Source organism: Phasianus colchicus, chromosome 1 (genome assembly GCF_987193195.1).
Source record: "Phasianus colchicus chromosome 1, bPhaCol1.hap1.1, whole genome shotgun sequence".
NCBI classification, from domain to species: domain Eukaryota; kingdom Metazoa; phylum Chordata; class Aves; order Galliformes; family Phasianidae; genus Phasianus; species Phasianus colchicus.
Window position 1 is genome coordinate 69,985,519 of NC_143436.1, and position 18,257 is coordinate 70,003,775.

An 18,257-nucleotide genomic window follows, 5' to 3' on the forward strand; every position below is an offset into this window, starting at 1 on the left:
AGTGATGCAGTTCAGTAATGCAGATATGCTCTATGTTCTCCAACCCAGGAATCCTAAAAGTATCATATCCATTTTCCTGTTTGCTAGAACACAACTTCAGTGTCTAGCATTTTGCTAGCCAGATTTCACAATGCTTATCTTGCATCCATTTAAAACAAAGGTATAATTCATATTATACCTTAATAATTCATTGACTACAGTGATGGATGAAGTAAACCCTACCAGTTTGCCTTTCACTGCTTTACTCTATATTATTTTCTTGCAGTCTAGTCTAGTCATACTATCAAGTAAAGACCACTTTACAATTCAAAGTGACTATAATTCTGATTTTTCTTGCATTACAGATCTCTCATTGACACAAATAATGGTAGAAATACTATTTAGAAAACTGTATAACTGCTGAGTCCTAGGTAATTCAAAGGATAATTACTTGTTCATGATCAATGACCGCTGATTATATGCTGCATAGTGCAGAGCTATAAAACTGACAAATTATAAAAGCATATACTTATAACACGCTGCACTGGCAACATGACTTTTATGAACCCAATGCATAGCACCCAAAGTTTTTGCCAAGACATTTATAGAAAGGAGAAAACATACAGTAGAATTGCTTTTACTGATCAGGCTCATGCTCATTCATATTTCAGGATCAAAGATTATTTTCCAAAAGCCTTTTCCTATTGATGCTGTTGTGTTTGCTGCTCACTCACAACGATCAGCAGGACACCAGGTTGTAAGGGTCAGACTGGAACTGATTTCTTTGATTTTCCTATTAAGTTTTCAAAGGTGGGAGAGAATTTCACGTCTTTCTGAAAGTCACTGGCTGTACAAAGAGAAACCTAGAGCTCCTGTGAGAGAAGATTAGACCTGATTATAACTTCACTGAAATGTTATTGCAATAAAATATCTGATACAATTTCCTCTACATTGGACATAGATATTTCGACCCATTCTCCCCATACTTGTAGCTGTTTAGATTCCCCCAACTTGGGCAGCCTACTCACATTGAAAATGAGATTTAATGTTAACAATATTAAATTTCAGTTTCATGTTCTTTACCACAATAGTCTACTGAGGAAAAACATAACATAAATTGAATTAATTTTTTATTACTTTGTGTTTGGAATTACTAAACAATGGCTATTGATAAGTGATAATGGCTTGGATCTCCAGCACATTCATAGAAGAGGCTTCTTTCCTACTGAAATGGTGAAATAATGCCAAACTCTCAAGCTTCCAACATGTAATTCTCATAGAAATAAATATGAGATTTACAAGTTGCTCATATAAGGAATGGGTCATCTCTTCCACCGACTTCTTCTTTTCCATGTGCTTAAGATAAACCAAAATCCCTAATGCCTCTAGATACAGCTGTCACATTAAAAGACAGGAAGAAAATTGTGGTATGAAAAAGAAGTTATGTCGTGTATTGAAATTCGCACATCTGTAAAGTGTTGATATGTCAAAGAAGGACAACACAGGTGCAGGGCTTTTCTGAGATAATTTCTGTTAATAGTGCCAGTACACTTAGGGTCATATGATTGCAAAGCCTTATGAAACTCTTTCCAATTTTCTGTGATTTTATCCGAAAGGATCTTCTCTACCTAACAACTGAATAAATCAGAAATGCAGGAAAGAACAAAAGCACCCCTGAGATGAGGCATTAATAGTGTTACCACATCAATAAATGTACTGCAGTGACAAACCTAGTGCTGGAAGACCAACAATTGCTAAAAATGCATCATGTTCTTAGAACATAGAACAAGAGGAAGACTTCTTAAATCTTTTTTCTACTACACCATTTATGAACTATCTAAGTTAATAGAAGGTTATTTTCAACTAAAACAATTTTAGTTATTGATCCCAAAGCATGATACAGCGTCAGGCCCCAAGTTTACTTTTGGAAATGTTTGTTCTGAAAACTGACTAAAAAGTGTGCAGGAAACTGAATATCTCACTTTGTTGATCTGCTCCCTTAAGTGACTGAAGAGTCACATCTGCTGACTGACAATGACGAGTTCTCACTATTTCCCCACAGTCCTACAAAACACAATTCACTAAGACTGAATGACTTGCAAGAGGCACTCAACTTACTCAAGGCATAATTTGAAGACAACAGGCTTCCACAGGAGAAAAATCTAGTTGTATATGTCCCTGTTCAATGCAAGGAAGTTGGACTAGATGACCTGTAAAGGTCCCTTCCAACTCAAACAGTTTTATGATTCAATGAAAGTAATGACAACAACTGTTTTATTGAAGTTCCTTTACGATCTTCCTGTAGCACTATCAGTTAGAAGTAGTTTTTCACTTGTAAATTGAGTACATTAAAAACAGAAAATTCTGAGAAGAAATAAAAACAGAATCATAATTTTGATAGTAAATCTGAGATCTAACAGTAAAACTGCACATCTGACCAAGCCCTGTACCATGCACTTTCAGGTGAAAGGAAGGAGGTGGAAAAGCTTTTAGGATTGTCTTGTTTTCTGGAAGCGTAGATTGGTTTCAAGTCCTGCCCATTACTTCTTTTAAGATTCCTCTTACTGAATATCTTCCTAAAGGAATGATGAAAGTGGTTTCTTGAAAGAGCTGTCCTCTTGTACAACCTTTAATCTGCCTTTTATATAAGAAGAGCCACAGTGATGATCCCAGAGTTACCACTCAGAACACAAAAAATAAGGACTCCCAGATAACTCAGGCTTACTTACAATTGTTTTAATCAAAACCTAGGAACAAATCAGCCATGTAGTCCAGAACAGATCTACTCGGAGCAGAATCACTCACCAGGTTTGAAATTAGGGCTGACATGGTAATATGTGGCTAGTGTGTTATCCCATGTTGTTTAACATTTACTTTACCTGCCTTTTACTCAAAACCAGCTAGAATGGACCTGAGCTGATGCATGAAATATTGCTATTGTTGAAACCATCAGAGTGGAATTCAGCTCCTCTAACATCAAAGACTTTCAAAGCAATGCACAACATTCGGAGCTGTTTAATGCAACCTTCTTTTTCTGCATCTAATACCTCTTGACACTACTATGCTCCTTTGATATCTCTCCAAAACACTGTCCAGACTACTCAACACAAAGCTAAACATGGAGTTACTTAGCTGATATACTAAAGCAAAACAAAAAGATGTGATACTGAAAATTATGAACAGCTTCTTAATATGTAGATGTAGACAAACCAAAAACTGCAGCTAGGTTATGTCTTAGAATAATTTGCTAACCAAAAAGTGTATTGACATCTCTGTCAAAGGATCCTGGCCCAGTGAACTGAAGTTTTGACTGCAGGATTCAGTACGTAGTCTCTATGTATGCATAGTGGATGGTTCTAGAGGAAAACATTAGGAAGCTGCAAATTCAGAAGATGTCAGTGCTGTTCTCAGGAAAATATACAACCTCTGCATAGCGTATAGCATACATTTTTAACACATATATTTATATATTACAAAGAATAATAGATAAAACAAGTAACAGCAAAATCTCAGTGAAACACATATGACACCTGAAAGCTAAGAACTATCCGTGTCCCTTGTCTGCAGTATGCACATACATAAGCTAGTGATTCTGATTCAAAAACTTTCAGTAAGCATGAGTCTGCTTCCCAACTGATGACTCAGAAGAAAGCGTCTAGAAGTACTGATTACGAAGAGGATTTACGTTGCTGAAAAGTATGTGGACATACCAACATAGACAAAGATTGTATGCAGAGTGTGAATTTTAATAAAACACAATCTGGCCTCAGTCATTATAGAAAAGGTTATTAAAGAAATGACCCTTCCCACAAAATCTTTTTCTTCAAACAAACTGAAAAATTCATGATACCTAAGGTGTCCAGTCTGATCTGGATTAGCTCTTGGAAGTCTTTATCTTTGACTTGAAACACAGTGTCATGCGAAACATGACTGAAGTTATTTCTTGTGATCATTTCATCTTCTTTTTAAAAAAAAAGAAAGAAAAAAAGAAAGAAAACATGCATTAGCATGCATTAAAAAGAGTAAATCTTTACCATTTATTAAACCAATGCTGATACTAACACATTATTCTACATGTCTAGAACTATGGAATGAAATTATAATGACCTTTCCATTACCTTGATATAGATTATTTAGTTTGCTGATCAACTGTCTCACCAGTGAATGAATACCTAAACTTGATTTGCACAGACCAGCTCAAATTCAGTTCAGCTTATCAGCTGCATTTCATTCCTTATCTGATCTGGAATCAGTGAGTACTTGGTGAACCTTGAGAAACTCTGAATCTTAACAGTAGTGTGTTAATTCAAAACATTTGAGACCTACTCCATGGACTCTGCCTTTCTTTTCTCACATTCCTCTTGCATCTTAACATGCAGTTTTTAAATCAGTTGTGCCACTGGGTTGGGTCTGTTGGCATTCTTGACCTGGCTACCAAGGGTGCACCAGCTTTCAGGGGGAATCTTTGGCTAGAGCTTGATGCCCTGTCACATTGTCATGCTAATGGATATGTATTTAGACTGTAAGGTAACAGGCAATGGATGTATTGATGCAAGAGAATCGCGATATTTTTATTTTGCTACACTTAAAACACAGGTTTTCTCTCAGTTCCCATGGCAAGTAATATCTGTAATTTATGTAGGAGAGTTTTAAATAAAGGTTTGTACCAACACTTATCTATGATTGTCTCCTACATTTTATAAACGTGTCCTTGAACTTTTACGTTTTTTTTTTATTATTATTAAATTGTTTGTTTATTTTCTCTGAAGAAATCTAAGGAAGGATAATGGAAGGAAAGAAAAAAAAAGTGGAATAAAGTCTCCGGAACAATAACAGAAACATTAGAAGTAAATAGTTCCTTCAGTGATTCAGCTCCTGGCTAAGCACTAGACAAATATCTTTCTGTTCATAAAATTCACCCTAAGAAAATTCCATTTCCCTTTAGTCCCCCACAGAGATCCTGGGTGGCAGTAATAATATAGAGGATAAGCAATTATTTACTTCATCAGTTGGTCTGGGAAATACTTTAAAGTTTTGCAATCAAAAGATAATGGTCTTCTGAAACTACTTTCTGCTATTTGAATTTTCTTCAGAGACTGTTGTCACTGCATTAAATCATATGGAAACAAAACTTGATAATATACCTACCTCCCCCGGTAAATAAGTTAGGGAATCTGGTACCGAAGCTAGAAAGATAGCTTGTGCTTCATAAGAAACAATTATACAGTATATCTTATCCGTGAAGATGAAATATCTGTTATGATACAAATATTTTGTTTAAAGCTTAGACAATATGGGAAAGCTAAGGTATACTGCATCAGTATTTATTGAGTTGTTCACATTTGGTTTTTTGGCTAACTTGAAGTTTAATTGTATTTATCTAAAATAGTTTAATTTTATGTCCCAGGTCATTATCTAATTCAGTTCCAGCATCAGCAGTGTGAATGGAGATGCACTAGTTCATTCTAAACACAAAACCTCCTTACGTCACGTAGAAATATAAGCAATTCTTACAGGTCTTTCTTTCAGTGTAGGAGCCTCCAGACACTGGTGATTAAATGGTTGTTTCATCAGCTTGTCTTTCCGTTCTAGGGTCTCAAACACCTTTCCCTTTGTTAACAATTCCATTCAGTAAAGACCCAGTAAATGACTTAATATCATGTGGTAAGGAGCCTTACTGAATGATGGCCTGAATGCCTCAGTTGTGATTATTATCTACTGCAATCTATGATACTGATTTCTTCTCTTATAAAGTGCTAGGTGAATTCTTTCTTTCTGTGGTCATATATATATGTGTACAGATGATATACTGCAGAGCTAAGGAGAATAGTTTTTATGTAATTATATTAGAAAGGAATTGTGATACATCATCTATATAAAACTATCTAATAAAAAATGCCAACAGTCCTTCTGAAGATATGCCCAGTGCTCATTTTGCTTGTGTCAACCAGACTGAAAGCTTTAATTTTTTTCAGTCTATTATTTGCTCATTGGGTTCAGAAATAGAGTCTTCAATTTAAGGAGCGCAATATGTAGCAAATCAAAGTAACAAAAAAAATCCAGCTGTGCACTTCAGGGACGATCACACCATCCACTGCATGAGACATACATATCATGACATTCCATCAAAGCTGACAGAAAGGCATTTTAGCATAGTTCTCTACCCTGTGAAGGCCATAGAACTGGTGAAAATAGACAGTTCCTTATCAAAAGTTCACGTTCTAAAGATAGACATAAAAAGGCAATTCAGATTACAGAAGGTCAGATTAAGTTATTTTTGAAAATGAACTATGATACCATGTCCATGTCAGACATACGTTACAGTCTGTCAGATGACAAACTGCAAATGCAAATATGTATATATATATATAGAATACAGTATACTATAGAAATGTGAGCTTATAATAATTACTGCACAGTTATAATTCTAATTAACTACACGTATCATGCTCATTTTATCCTCTCATCAAAAGAGATTCCCTTTGTCTGTCATTTCTCCTGTGTGCACAAGAACCATGGGGATATATATTTTTTTGCTACATGGCGTGTTTGGATGTACACAATTATGGCATCACCCTTCTTTTCCAAAATGTTGCATCTCAAATTAAGGTGTAATGTTATCCTGCATATATTTATGCCTATCTTTATTTTAAACATCAATCACAACTAGTTGCATTAAGATACAATACTAAAACTAGTAGCTATGTACCTATAAACCTTGTACAGTTCTAGGAACACTCTGAAGTTTACCTGATGCCAGGCTTCAGCACAAGGCAGAAAACAGTTTAGCTTCTGTTACAAATCTCATGCATCTAAGAACTTTGAGTTAGGAGACTTTCCAATAACAGCAGTCTTCCTTGCCCTGAGATAAACAATCTCTTTTAATTAAAAAAATATATATATTTTAAAGATTTTAAAATAATGAAATTTTGCAGATGAAAGATGACAACCCAGTGCCGCAGTTCTAAATTTCTTACACGCAAAGGGGATGACAATGAGTCTGAAAGAACAACGGTGTCACATTCTCAAATGACACAAATGAGAATGCCTTATATAGCTGGGACACCACATGCAGTCAAGAACAAGAACGATCAAACAATGCACTCCTTATGGTGGGATGTATAAAGGTAAGAATATTATAATAATGACTAGGAAAAAAAAGCACAAAAAAAAAGCTCAAAGCTCAACTAATGTATACTGAATATTGCCCACTCAAATTATTTTCAATGTTTTTCTTTCTGTGCTTCAGAATATATGGATAAACATTTTCAAAACACTCTAGAAGCTAGACAGTTTGCTTTACTATTAATTCCTTGGTGTTGAAACACTTGCATAACTGTTTTTTATTTTTTTATTTTTTAATGAGAATGTCAGTTTTAAAGTAGATCACAAATTATTGCAAAACTTTACGAAGAACATCAAAGGGAAGTTCACTCATCTTTTATAAAACATCCATCTGATTCAACATTTTAAAGTCAAATTTGTAGCTATAGTTACAGGAAATATTGTGATTCTAGACGGTTCATTAGAAAGTGCTAGTAGTAGGTTAGGATTTAGTTTCAGAATATGGATTAACAGCAAGGATCTAGTGGCATTTTTTATTCCAACACGACAGGAATAGCTCAGGAAAAAAAAATTAGTTGGAAGAAAAAAGGCTTCAGGCAGTTGCCCATGAGCTGGGCAGTGATACGAAGAATCCAAAGCATGCTGAATAAACCTATTAAAACTTTTTAGATAAGAATTTGAATTTATTTTAAGTCCTGGAACAGAAGAAACTCAAGTTTAAATCTATTTCTATCTTCTGAAATAAGAAGAGAAAGAAACATACTTCTGTTAACTCAAAGACATGATAAAATTTCTTTACTTGGTTTATATGTTTTTTTTTTTTTTACAGAAGCTGAAAACCTGCTCACAGAACTGCAGAAATATTTAAGAAAACTACAGATTCGCACACGTTTAGACATTAAATGATGAGTTCACAGGTGAGATCAGTACTCTGTTAGACTACTGCAAACAGGAGCTGAGCAGAATACTAGTATTTGGTAAATGTTACTATGTGGACCTTAGCATGAAAAGGAAATATGGCATCCAAAAAGACTTTCCTTGTGTTGATCACATGATATTCAACGTATTTCATACAATTGTTTTTACGCACTGAATGTCTAAGCCAGTAGCTATCACATTTCTTTTTACCAATATGGAAATCTTCTAGCATTCAGCATTTCTAGGAACTACCACACTTAATGAGAGACTGTGGTTGGCAGAAAGTGGCAGTGATCCACTTGGGCCCAGGGACAGCCCAGAGCAGGGAGAAAACTGAGGAGAGAGGAAACACAGAGACAGGCTTGGTGATGAATACTGCATAAACAGGACATAATGCCCAACACAGAAAAAAACTAATTGTACCAGACAACAGAGGGATAGCAATAGCTGCAAACTGACACTCCCTTGGTGGCAGTAGCCAACAAATATGTCTGGTCTCTATCTGAGCTGCTCTCCCGGAGCAGTCTGCTGTCCTGGGAACTGTATACCTTGCTTATGTCTAATGGCATGCCTTTTGATGAAGAAATGAGAGCAGTATAGAATCAAATAGAAGATATTAAACAAACGTGATAGATAAACCAGACAACAGAAACTTCCACGTGGAATTGTAGATGATAATCTATTCTGAAGCAGTTCTGTTTTCAATGAGGTCTCGCAGCCACTGATCTGCACCCTTCTTATGCATACATATGCACATACTTGTTTCTGTGTGTGACTGTGTATAAACAGAGAAAACACAACATTCACGCCTTCTCGCACCCTCTCCATATGTATTTCTACAAATAACCTAAAAAAATAAAACTTTTAAACATGAGAGGACCATAGATAACTGAAAAACGAATAGTAAAATGACAAATGAAACAAACCAGGCGTACAGCATGCCTAGGAAAAATAAGCACAAAGAACAAGATTTCTAATAAAACTCTACATTGAGAAATTGAGAAAATAGGCCAGAATCAAAGAGGAATCTTAATTATAAGCAGCAGTAACTCAGAAAGATTTGCAGGTCATAACATACAATCAAAGCATAAATAAATTGCCAGCATGATGTTAGGCCTCAGGGACTCAGGCAATCCTTAAGTGTAGAAACAAGGGAACGCTTAGCCATATCTGAAAAGTTATTTTATTTACTTTTCTGGTACCAGTAAAACTTCTCTGAAAGCACCAATTCTCATTTCTATCGTAACATTTCATGAGATACACAGAAAAACTAGGAAGGGCTCAAAGGGAGCCACAGAGATGATTAAAAAAACCGGCCAACGTGATTTCCAGAGAAATTCTAGGAGGTCAATAATTTCTGTTTATCAGAGAGGTTGTTACAGATTATTTAGTCCCAGGTTGCACATAGCTATGTTAAAGAAACTTGAACAGCAGACGCTGCAAGCTACTGTAAAACAAAACAAAGACTGGCAACCACTAGATTGCTTTAAAGCTGATACAGACAGAAATGGTTAGCTGTAAGAGTGGTTAACCAAGGCAACACCTAAAAATAATTGTTCTTACTTCATCAGGCATAAGAAATGCCTGCTTTAAAGAGGGACGAGCATCTGGGATGTATTCACACAGCTTCTGGAAAACAGTGTCACTGGGAAAAGCTTCATCTCATCTGGCTGGATTTTCTCTGCAATAGGAAAAAGACGGTCTTAGCAGCGCTTTCATGCCTCGCTCTCTTTTCCTCAACATGTATCTTCCTAGACCTCATTAGGGCTCAGGGTTTGACAGGACTCCAAATAAGACTTTGCACTCAAAAGCACAAAGCACTGCCAAAAAATTATTTAACTGAATTGAATCTAGGGTGATCACCAAATGGATATGCTTTCCTCATTTTCGCTAACCATGTGTGACACACATTACTCTGAACTCATACAAAAAAAAAAAGCAACTTCCTACTTATTTTCCTGCCTGTTTTCAAAGGCGTTTCCAGGATCTCTGAGTTTTTCTAAAAATTGTTGCCAAGCTATTTTACCCGTGGCTTTCAGTCCAAACCTGAGAAAAAAGAAAGCAGTTTGAAAAGATTTTCTTATAAAAACACTGTGTTCCAAGAAGAATTTTGAAGTAGAAACACTACAACATCATTACAATATCAGCACGTGCAACATTCACGTTTAGAATAAACTTCCATAGCTTTTCTTTGTTACTAAAAACGTGAACCGAGCCAACTTATTTTCTCAGTTCCAAATGTCTAGCTGTGGAAGAACTAGACCCCAAGCGAGAATTCATCTAACCATATGTACATGCCTGCACCTGAGCAAGTCACACTGTCCCTTTATAGTCATTGGGAAGAACAGGCACTTTCAGGACAGAATTAATCTCATTCTAAAGTATATAACCAAAACCAGTTAGATGAATCCTGCCCGTTGTTTCTCTCCAGTGACTATAAAATGGAGTCTAGGAGGAGCAGTTCAGATGTAGATGTTCACATTACGGATGTCTAGAATGCATCCCTTCTCATTATTTACACATAACAGTGGAGGAACTAACTAAAGGGAATGTATGTTTGTTTTTTCTTTAATCTTATGGCGCTGACTGCATCCACACTTGAAAACTCCAAAAGTATTGGAAGTGTTAAACTGTGTTAAAAATCGTAGGAGTTTGACTAGAATCATATTCAGTGAATAATTACTTGAAAATTAATAAGGAACTGATCCCATGACCATCCAAATTATTGGCATATTTCCTATTCAGTTCCAATGGTACTGTAGAAAGGCCCAAGTGAGCATGGCTAAAAGCACTCCTACTTCATAAAGTTCTTCATAGGCAATTACATCCCTCATATATTATCAGAAATGTGCTGACTTGCTACTCTAATAATCTCAGAAAAGCTTTTAAAACTTCTATTGCTCCTTAGAACGGTGGCAGATGGTGTTTAAAGCATTTGCTAATCCAAAGTGCCAAGGACAAAGCTAAAAAATATTCAGACAAAATCAGAGGTATACAAGACTTTCTGGGTCTTTTACAAAACAAACAAACAAAGCAAACAATAACCACAAAACAAAACAACCTCCAGTTTCAGGACTATATGGCAGTTTCTCAAGCTCAATCAAGAAGGCAAAACACACAAGTTACTGGAAGCACAGAATTAACTCTGGCTGTCTGAAACAAAAGACAACACAGAGTATTTAAGGGGAGGGAAAGGAACTGGTCGGTATGAAATGTTCCTGCACAAGAATGGAGTGCATGCACCACGTTCAGCAGCTCAAGGGACAAACACCTGAGAGTGTACAAGCAGCACGGTTGCACCAGAACCCAGAACAGGGACTGGGAAGGGCCAAGCATCAAAGTATCGAGGTAAATGAAGGCAGGGGCAGCGCTGGCATTTGCATTTCACCACCTCATTCCATCTTTGCCAACATTACTACTGAAGGGTTGGGTTATTTAAAAAAAGCTGTAGAAAGAAAAAATATTTCATCTCTGATTATTGTCTAGGATAAAAGAATATGAAACAAACAGTATGAAGTAACAGATGATCTTTAAAATTAAGGCCAAGATAACAAGTGTTATTTTGAACCCCCAGCTGAGATCCCATCCCACTCAAATGTCTGTGGTCTACTAAATCACTCAAATTACGCTGTAGAGAGTAATCCTGCATGAAAATGAGCAACTAGCCAATGTTGCATCTATCAGAGCAACAGATCTCTCCACTTCTACCTCCTTTCTCAGAAACCCTACACTCACCTGTTGTTGGACGTTGGCAATTTGGAATTTGGCAAGTAGCCAAAATCTTGGGAGCTGACAAAAATTTAGGAAGAAATGCTAATGTGGTTATAAGATCTGGCATGATTAACCGTAATTTGTGGTGCCACTGAGTATTCCACAGGGTATGGTATGTTCCCCCATTCCGCAGATGGTTAATGGATCATGGAGCTCTTCAAGTTTAACTTGTCTTCCCATGGCAGTCCAACACAGCCTTGCAACTTGGAAAGGGATGAGTCAGGCCTGCATAGGGGGTGAATAGGAACTTCCCAGCAATAAGCTTTATTAAGGAAAGTCTTATTAAGACAAAGCTCATTAAAATCAGTGGTAATAAAACCTGAGGAAGGACGTCAGTGTATTTTACTGATTTCAAAGCAATTCCTCTTTGTAGATGCGACACTGACCCTCAGATTTCCAATTGCATTAAAAAGGCAATAATATGTACAGTACTTAGATGAAGAATATCCAACCTTCAGCCTGTGGGTCACACGTGGCCTGGCATATCTCATAATGTGGACCACCCTGTGCCTCACGTTGTCAATAAATTGTGTCAGTGCACCCATTGACATTCCTTGATATTTGTTGAATGTTTATGGAGATCAAACAGTGGATATGGGCACAGTGAGGTGGTGAGTGGTGCATTTCAGCAATGGTGACAGTGGCCTTGGGTCACCTCCACTGGTGTAGGTTTCGACATGCATGGCATGCAGACTCTTGTTCATTGCTGGTGAAAATGCACAGCTAATGATGGTGACTATGTTGAAAAGTAGTGCTTTGTAGCAGGGAACTTTTTCTATTAAATAGTGTTATTGTCCTCTTTACATCTGTCATAGTTTCCATGGAAATAAATAGGAGGCATTATTTTTGGAGTGATGTATGTATATTGGGCTCAAGACAATTCCTCTTCACTCAGTGCAGCCCAGCCAAGCTGAAAGACTGGACACCCATTATTTAGATGCTATAGGTGGAATAACTGACACACATAAAGATCATTCCGCTGTAGTGTTAGAAAAAGCATTTTTAGAGTGGTAATCCAACATTTTATCTACTATAATATGCCAACTTACTTGTTAAAGTAGTTAGAAAAAAAAACAACACTGCATGCCGTTTTGGAAGTATACTTATGATTATATCCAAATGAAAAGGAATAAATTTCCAAAAAAAAAAAGAAAAAGAAAGACAGATTAGAGCTGTAACAACATGGATATGTAACAAAATCATCGGATAAATCATCTCATAGTGATTTTTTACAAAACGTTTCCCACTGAAAAATTCTCAGTCATCACTGCCCTAACATCTGGTACTTTCATACAAGTCGTAAATCAAAGAAATAAAACATGAGATTAACAGAAAAAGTTTTAAAAAATCCTGACAAAGTGACAAGAGTGAGTTTCTTTAAATCGCAAATGAAATTCACCAACTAGAAATCTGGGTAGAGTCAAGAAAATTAAGTCTTAGAAAACTCAATTCTTCATTTAGACTGCCTTCATACTGGTCGTGTATGATTTGTCAACAAGAACACCATCCTAACCCTCCACCTGTGAAGGAATATAATGCACACCACTCTGTATAATCACAAGTTCACCATGTTTTCTTTCTGGCTCAGTTTTCAAGAGTAAAAACTATGGAATTCAAGGAATCTGGGACTCACTTTGGAGATGTCCTTCAAGTAAAGTACACTGCAGTGACCTGCCTCCGATGTATTTGATCTTGCTGCAGTGGGGATATAGACTGAGAAAGAAGTGTGTAGGTAATCTGGTCCTAAACGAGTCAAGGATGAAATCCTTGCTGAGTCTAAGGCAAAACTGCATCAACTTCAGTGGCCCTGAATTTTTTAACAGGAGCCCATGAGATGTAAATACCTCCAACATCCATAAAATACTATAATGTATTATTTCTTATAAACAGCTCCCTGATACATCTCATGTCATGTTATTTAAATATAATCCTAAAATCCTTGAAATCACTTCCCTTGACCGTCAATTACTATTACACTTATTATTAACTATAATGAAGTTACTTTGTTGTAAGAATTAGATTACTATGAAGAACTTCTGTCAGATCTTTGAATAGATAGATCTTTGAATAACCTTTTCTGAGAAGTACCACCTGAGAGATACAGCATACACAGGCTTGAACATTTCTGTTTACAGCATCATTAAAATGTCACCATATTTTTCATATGCTACAGAAGGTTCCAGTGGAAGAACACATACAGAAATCTTTCCATTATGTAACTGCTTTTAAGAGCAAGATTTACGTGAAGATTTAAACATGAAAGTGACATGAATTGAAAGAACTATAATAGCCATTTTTTGACAAAGCAATAGTTGATCATTGTTATATCGTACTGTGAATGACTAGAAGCAAATACGATTTATCTGACAAACACACAGAGCAATATGGTTACTGCAGATGATACTCTCCAGCAGCACCTGCTGCTGTAAAACATATCTGCACTGAGGTCCTTACAGCTAACTATTCCATATAAAGAAAAAAAAAAAATTCAGCCCTTTATTTATATGGATGCTTCCATTATTCAAAAAATTTCCATATAAATTATGAACTGTGGAAACACTGAATAGCGATGCATGATATTGTCCTCCTCACACTCTGTGGTTTGGGTGCCTTGTCCTTGCTGTAAGTTCAAGCAGTATCTTGTAGTAAAAAATAATGTGTAAGAGTTAAGCCGTTCTCCCCTTCTCTTTGGCCATATGCCCTTGGCAATGTTGCCAAGGAGTACAGAGTGTATCCTGGAAGTTTCCTTCTCACAGTTTTTGCTTTCTGAGTATAAAGGATTAATCATGAGAGATCTTGGTCTAGACTTAGCCAAGAGCCACAAAAACATCCATTCCTGTGATATTTTGGCTTTATAAAGGAAATATGAGTTTAGGAAGCTAATCTACATAAACAAACTGAAATAATGTTCAGGAAATCAGGTTCTGGAAAGTGTCCCATGGCCTAAACTCAGATCTGCTGAGATTCTCTAGGCAAGGCAGGAAAATATTTTCGATTCATTTATCTTCTGTATGCTACGCTGCCCACAAGAGCATTTGAGTTTTGGTAGTGATACTGAGAAGATGCCTGGTTAAAGTAAAATAGCATACTGTCTTTAATCCAGCAGTTGGCATTATTTCTCAATTGTCACAGCAAATGTATAAAGATATTTGCCTCATTTAGTTTGCATTCAAATTTCCAGCTATGAAATGTATTCACTATGCTGCACAGGAGGGTCCTTTTGGTTGTCTTTCTCAGTGGCAAACAATGAACAGGGCAGAGTGAAAGCTTACAGCATTAGATCATTCATTGCCCTTAGTTGTTGTTCTCCTTGTTTCTCTCTGTTGTTTGTTTCTTTTCCTTGCCACACTACTCTGCTTTGAAAGGAGAGGCTTGCAGAGTCACACAATCACTGTGCAATTATGGTACTAACAGCTGTGAAGCTTTCTTCAAGCAAATTCTCACCATCCCACATCACTAATCATTCGAATGCAAGACAGTAATGCTCCCTTTAAGATATTAAATACAAATTTGTGAGCATATAGAAGTAAGAAAGCAGTAACTTAAAGCTTCTACTCCATTAAATCTATATACATTACTGAAGAAAACTACCAGCAACAACAACAAAAACCCTAGGCTTTATATCCAGTTTTACCAGGTTTTCCCACTATGCCATATGCACTGCATCACAGGTGCAAGTAAGATGAATTAGTGATGCTGGTCACAAAATGCAATAATAAAGTTATAAAATGGTGCCACTAAAAATGTCCCCTAAGAAAATATAGTTCTTACCTATTCGTTAGCTCTTGAAAAGTTTCATTTGGCAAAGGAAATACAAAGCTATTTCTGACTGACTTCAAGTAATGCAAAGACACAAATCCACCCACTCACAAATCCGCTGACATCAATTGCTCTGAAGGCTTTTTCAGTGTCCTGATAGGCCGAACACAACTGTAATGAATACAGTTTATGGTGTTTTGTTCAGAAAAATCAAGCTCATGAAGCTTTTAAAACAACAATGCATTTTTTACAAGACCTTTTCAAATGTTTCTCTTTGTGAACTGATCAAATAGGTTACCCTGGCATGCTCTGACCGTCAGATGTTTAATTAATAAGCTCACTGCAAAACAGTATTCCCAATCACACGCTCTCAAATGACAAGTCAGACAACTTTTCTCAAATAATAAATCTGCCTCAAAATTCTAAGCTAAAAATACTTGGTGGATCAGCCTGCTTGATAACATCTCTCTTAAGTAACTTTAAAACCATCCATCTCATAACCTAGTATCAAAGTTCCCCTTATTAAAATGGATCCTTAGCACGACGAATACTGGAAAATTTTAGGAAAAGTGTGATAGTTAACATAGCTTGTATAAAAATATTACACATTTCTTTGGTTATTTCTTCTTCATTCTCATGCTGTTGCAATAGAGTTATGTGGATGTGTTTTTACTTGTGGGACCTGTGAAACGCCTGAAAGTTGACTTACTGCAGATTTTGATAAGGCTCGTGAAACAATAGGAGTCTGGTTTGTTTTCCTGAAACGTTAGCTCACACTGGGTTGTTGAATACTGCAAGCATCCCTGAGGCTTTTCTCCCCCCACCATTTTTTGACAAGTACCCCATCTGCTTCTAAGCTGATTATTGTTTATTCAGAACTGCCAAAATCACAGAGTGAAGATAATGTATGGAGAGATTTTAGAAAGCCCAAAATAAACACGAAACACTGGGAGTGCTTGTAAGGTGAGATGTACCATACTTCCAATCCAGGCCTTGACCTCCATATCAAAGATAGAAAAGACAAAAAAAGGTCAAGAAGTTGAACGTCCCTGAGGCTTGTTTGTCCCTCTTGTCTTTTCAAGGTTGAGAAAGCACAGCTACAGGTCTGTGTAACCTAGTTTGTAGTAAAACATGCAGTTCTTATGCACTGCCTGACTTCAGAGTCAGGATTTCCATGGCATGGAGACACGAGTATTGGAAAGCTTTTTTCTTTTCACCTTCCCATAAAGCAGGCAAAACACAGTAATACAGTGACAGATATGTTCATCCATCATACTCCACAACTTTCCTCAGTTAAGATCACATCTAAAATCAAAAGAGGTCATTGGTCATGTCTATTCCATCTTCAATCTCAGTTCTAGGCTTGCTACCACATATAAAAAAATACGTGTTTCTGCAGCAGCACCTATCCACTAACAATTTATTTCATGTAAGTCAGAAAATAATTGTCAAATAGTGGTAACTAGTCATTACTTGGAGAAGTCATTACTTACTTTATCTGACAGAGCAATCTAGCAATTCACATTATGAAATACTTTAGCTATCAAGCTTCGATGCACTCACATTTTGTTTTAGCCCAAGGAATCTGGAGTTCTAATATTGTTTTTAATACTGTGAATCTAAAAAGCAAAATTAGAGCATGCAAAATAAAACAGAAGTTCTGCTTCTGCTATCTGGCTTTAGAAGCAAACAAGAAACCCTGTGAATGGAACACACGCATTCCTATGATGTCTTGCTCATCTTCTCCACTTATCAAAGTATTCTGAATTATTAATAGTACTCCCTTAACTTTTCTCTAAATGACCTCTCAGCGCTTTCCAGACCACACTCTGTTACAGAGCACTCAGCTGGTAAATGCTGTCAAAAACTTTTTCCTGGTGAAGGTTGTAGAAAAAGTTTTTCCTGCTTGTGCATCTTCTCTTTTACCTGCTGGCAGATCAGAATTGATTTAGCAGAGTTTGTGTCAGTCTCATCTTCAAAGAAATAAAGCTACCTAAAATTCCTGAGGCTCTTTTTGTTTTTGCACAAATCATTATATACTAAAAGAATAAAAACAGAAATAAAACATTTGTATTTTCTTCTATTTCAAACTCGATCAGTATTTAAAATTGATGGTAACTTGTCTGTGCATTTATTGTAATAGCTTTTCATTCAATATTACTTTAAAAACATTCTCTCAAATTCCTTACAATCTTAATAGGTAACTTTAATACATTTAGTTTTATAAAAACATATCAGAAGGTTCTTCTAGAAACTCTCTCTCTTTGTCACTATGAATCATAGAATGATTTCAGATGGCCATAATAGAGAGCTACTAAGCAGGGCAGGACTTGCCCTTGGTGAAGCCACACCGGTTCTCTTATCACCTCCCTCTCTTCCACATGCCTAAGCATAGCTTCCAGCAGGATTTATTCCATGATCTTCCCTGGCAGAGATGAAGCTGACAGGTCACCAATTCCTGAGTGATCACATTGATTTCCTCGCCCTGCCCAAGTTCACCATCTTGTCACCATCTTGGAGTAAGTTATTTTTTAAAAAAGATGACCTACCAAACTTGGCATTATTGAGTACTGAGCGAAAAACGAGGTTCCCACACGGTACAAGATTCCAAACTGCAGGAACAAACTCACTATCTGGGATTCATGAGCATGTAGCGATGATTTAATTTTTTGTCACATGTAAAATATCGTCTTTTGATTTTAAAGGCAGATTTAACACGCAGTTGGTAGAATTTTCCAGGCCAAGGGAGACTGTCTTTCTTCTCA

General features: G+C 36.5%; 1 protein-coding gene across 3 annotated transcripts in view; it reads right to left on the minus strand.

Moving 5' to 3' along the window:
* EFCAB6 (EF-hand calcium binding domain 6) overlaps positions 1-18,257 on the minus strand; it is a 108,472-nt gene that overhangs the window by 62,059 nt on the left and 28,156 nt on the right. For all 3 annotated transcript variants that reach the window (XM_090147046.1, XM_090147034.1, XM_090147039.1), the window contains one exon: positions 9,526-9,643. The gene's annotated coding sequence lies outside the window, so the exon portion shown is untranslated. The remainder of the gene's footprint in view (positions 1-9,525; positions 9,644-18,257) is intronic.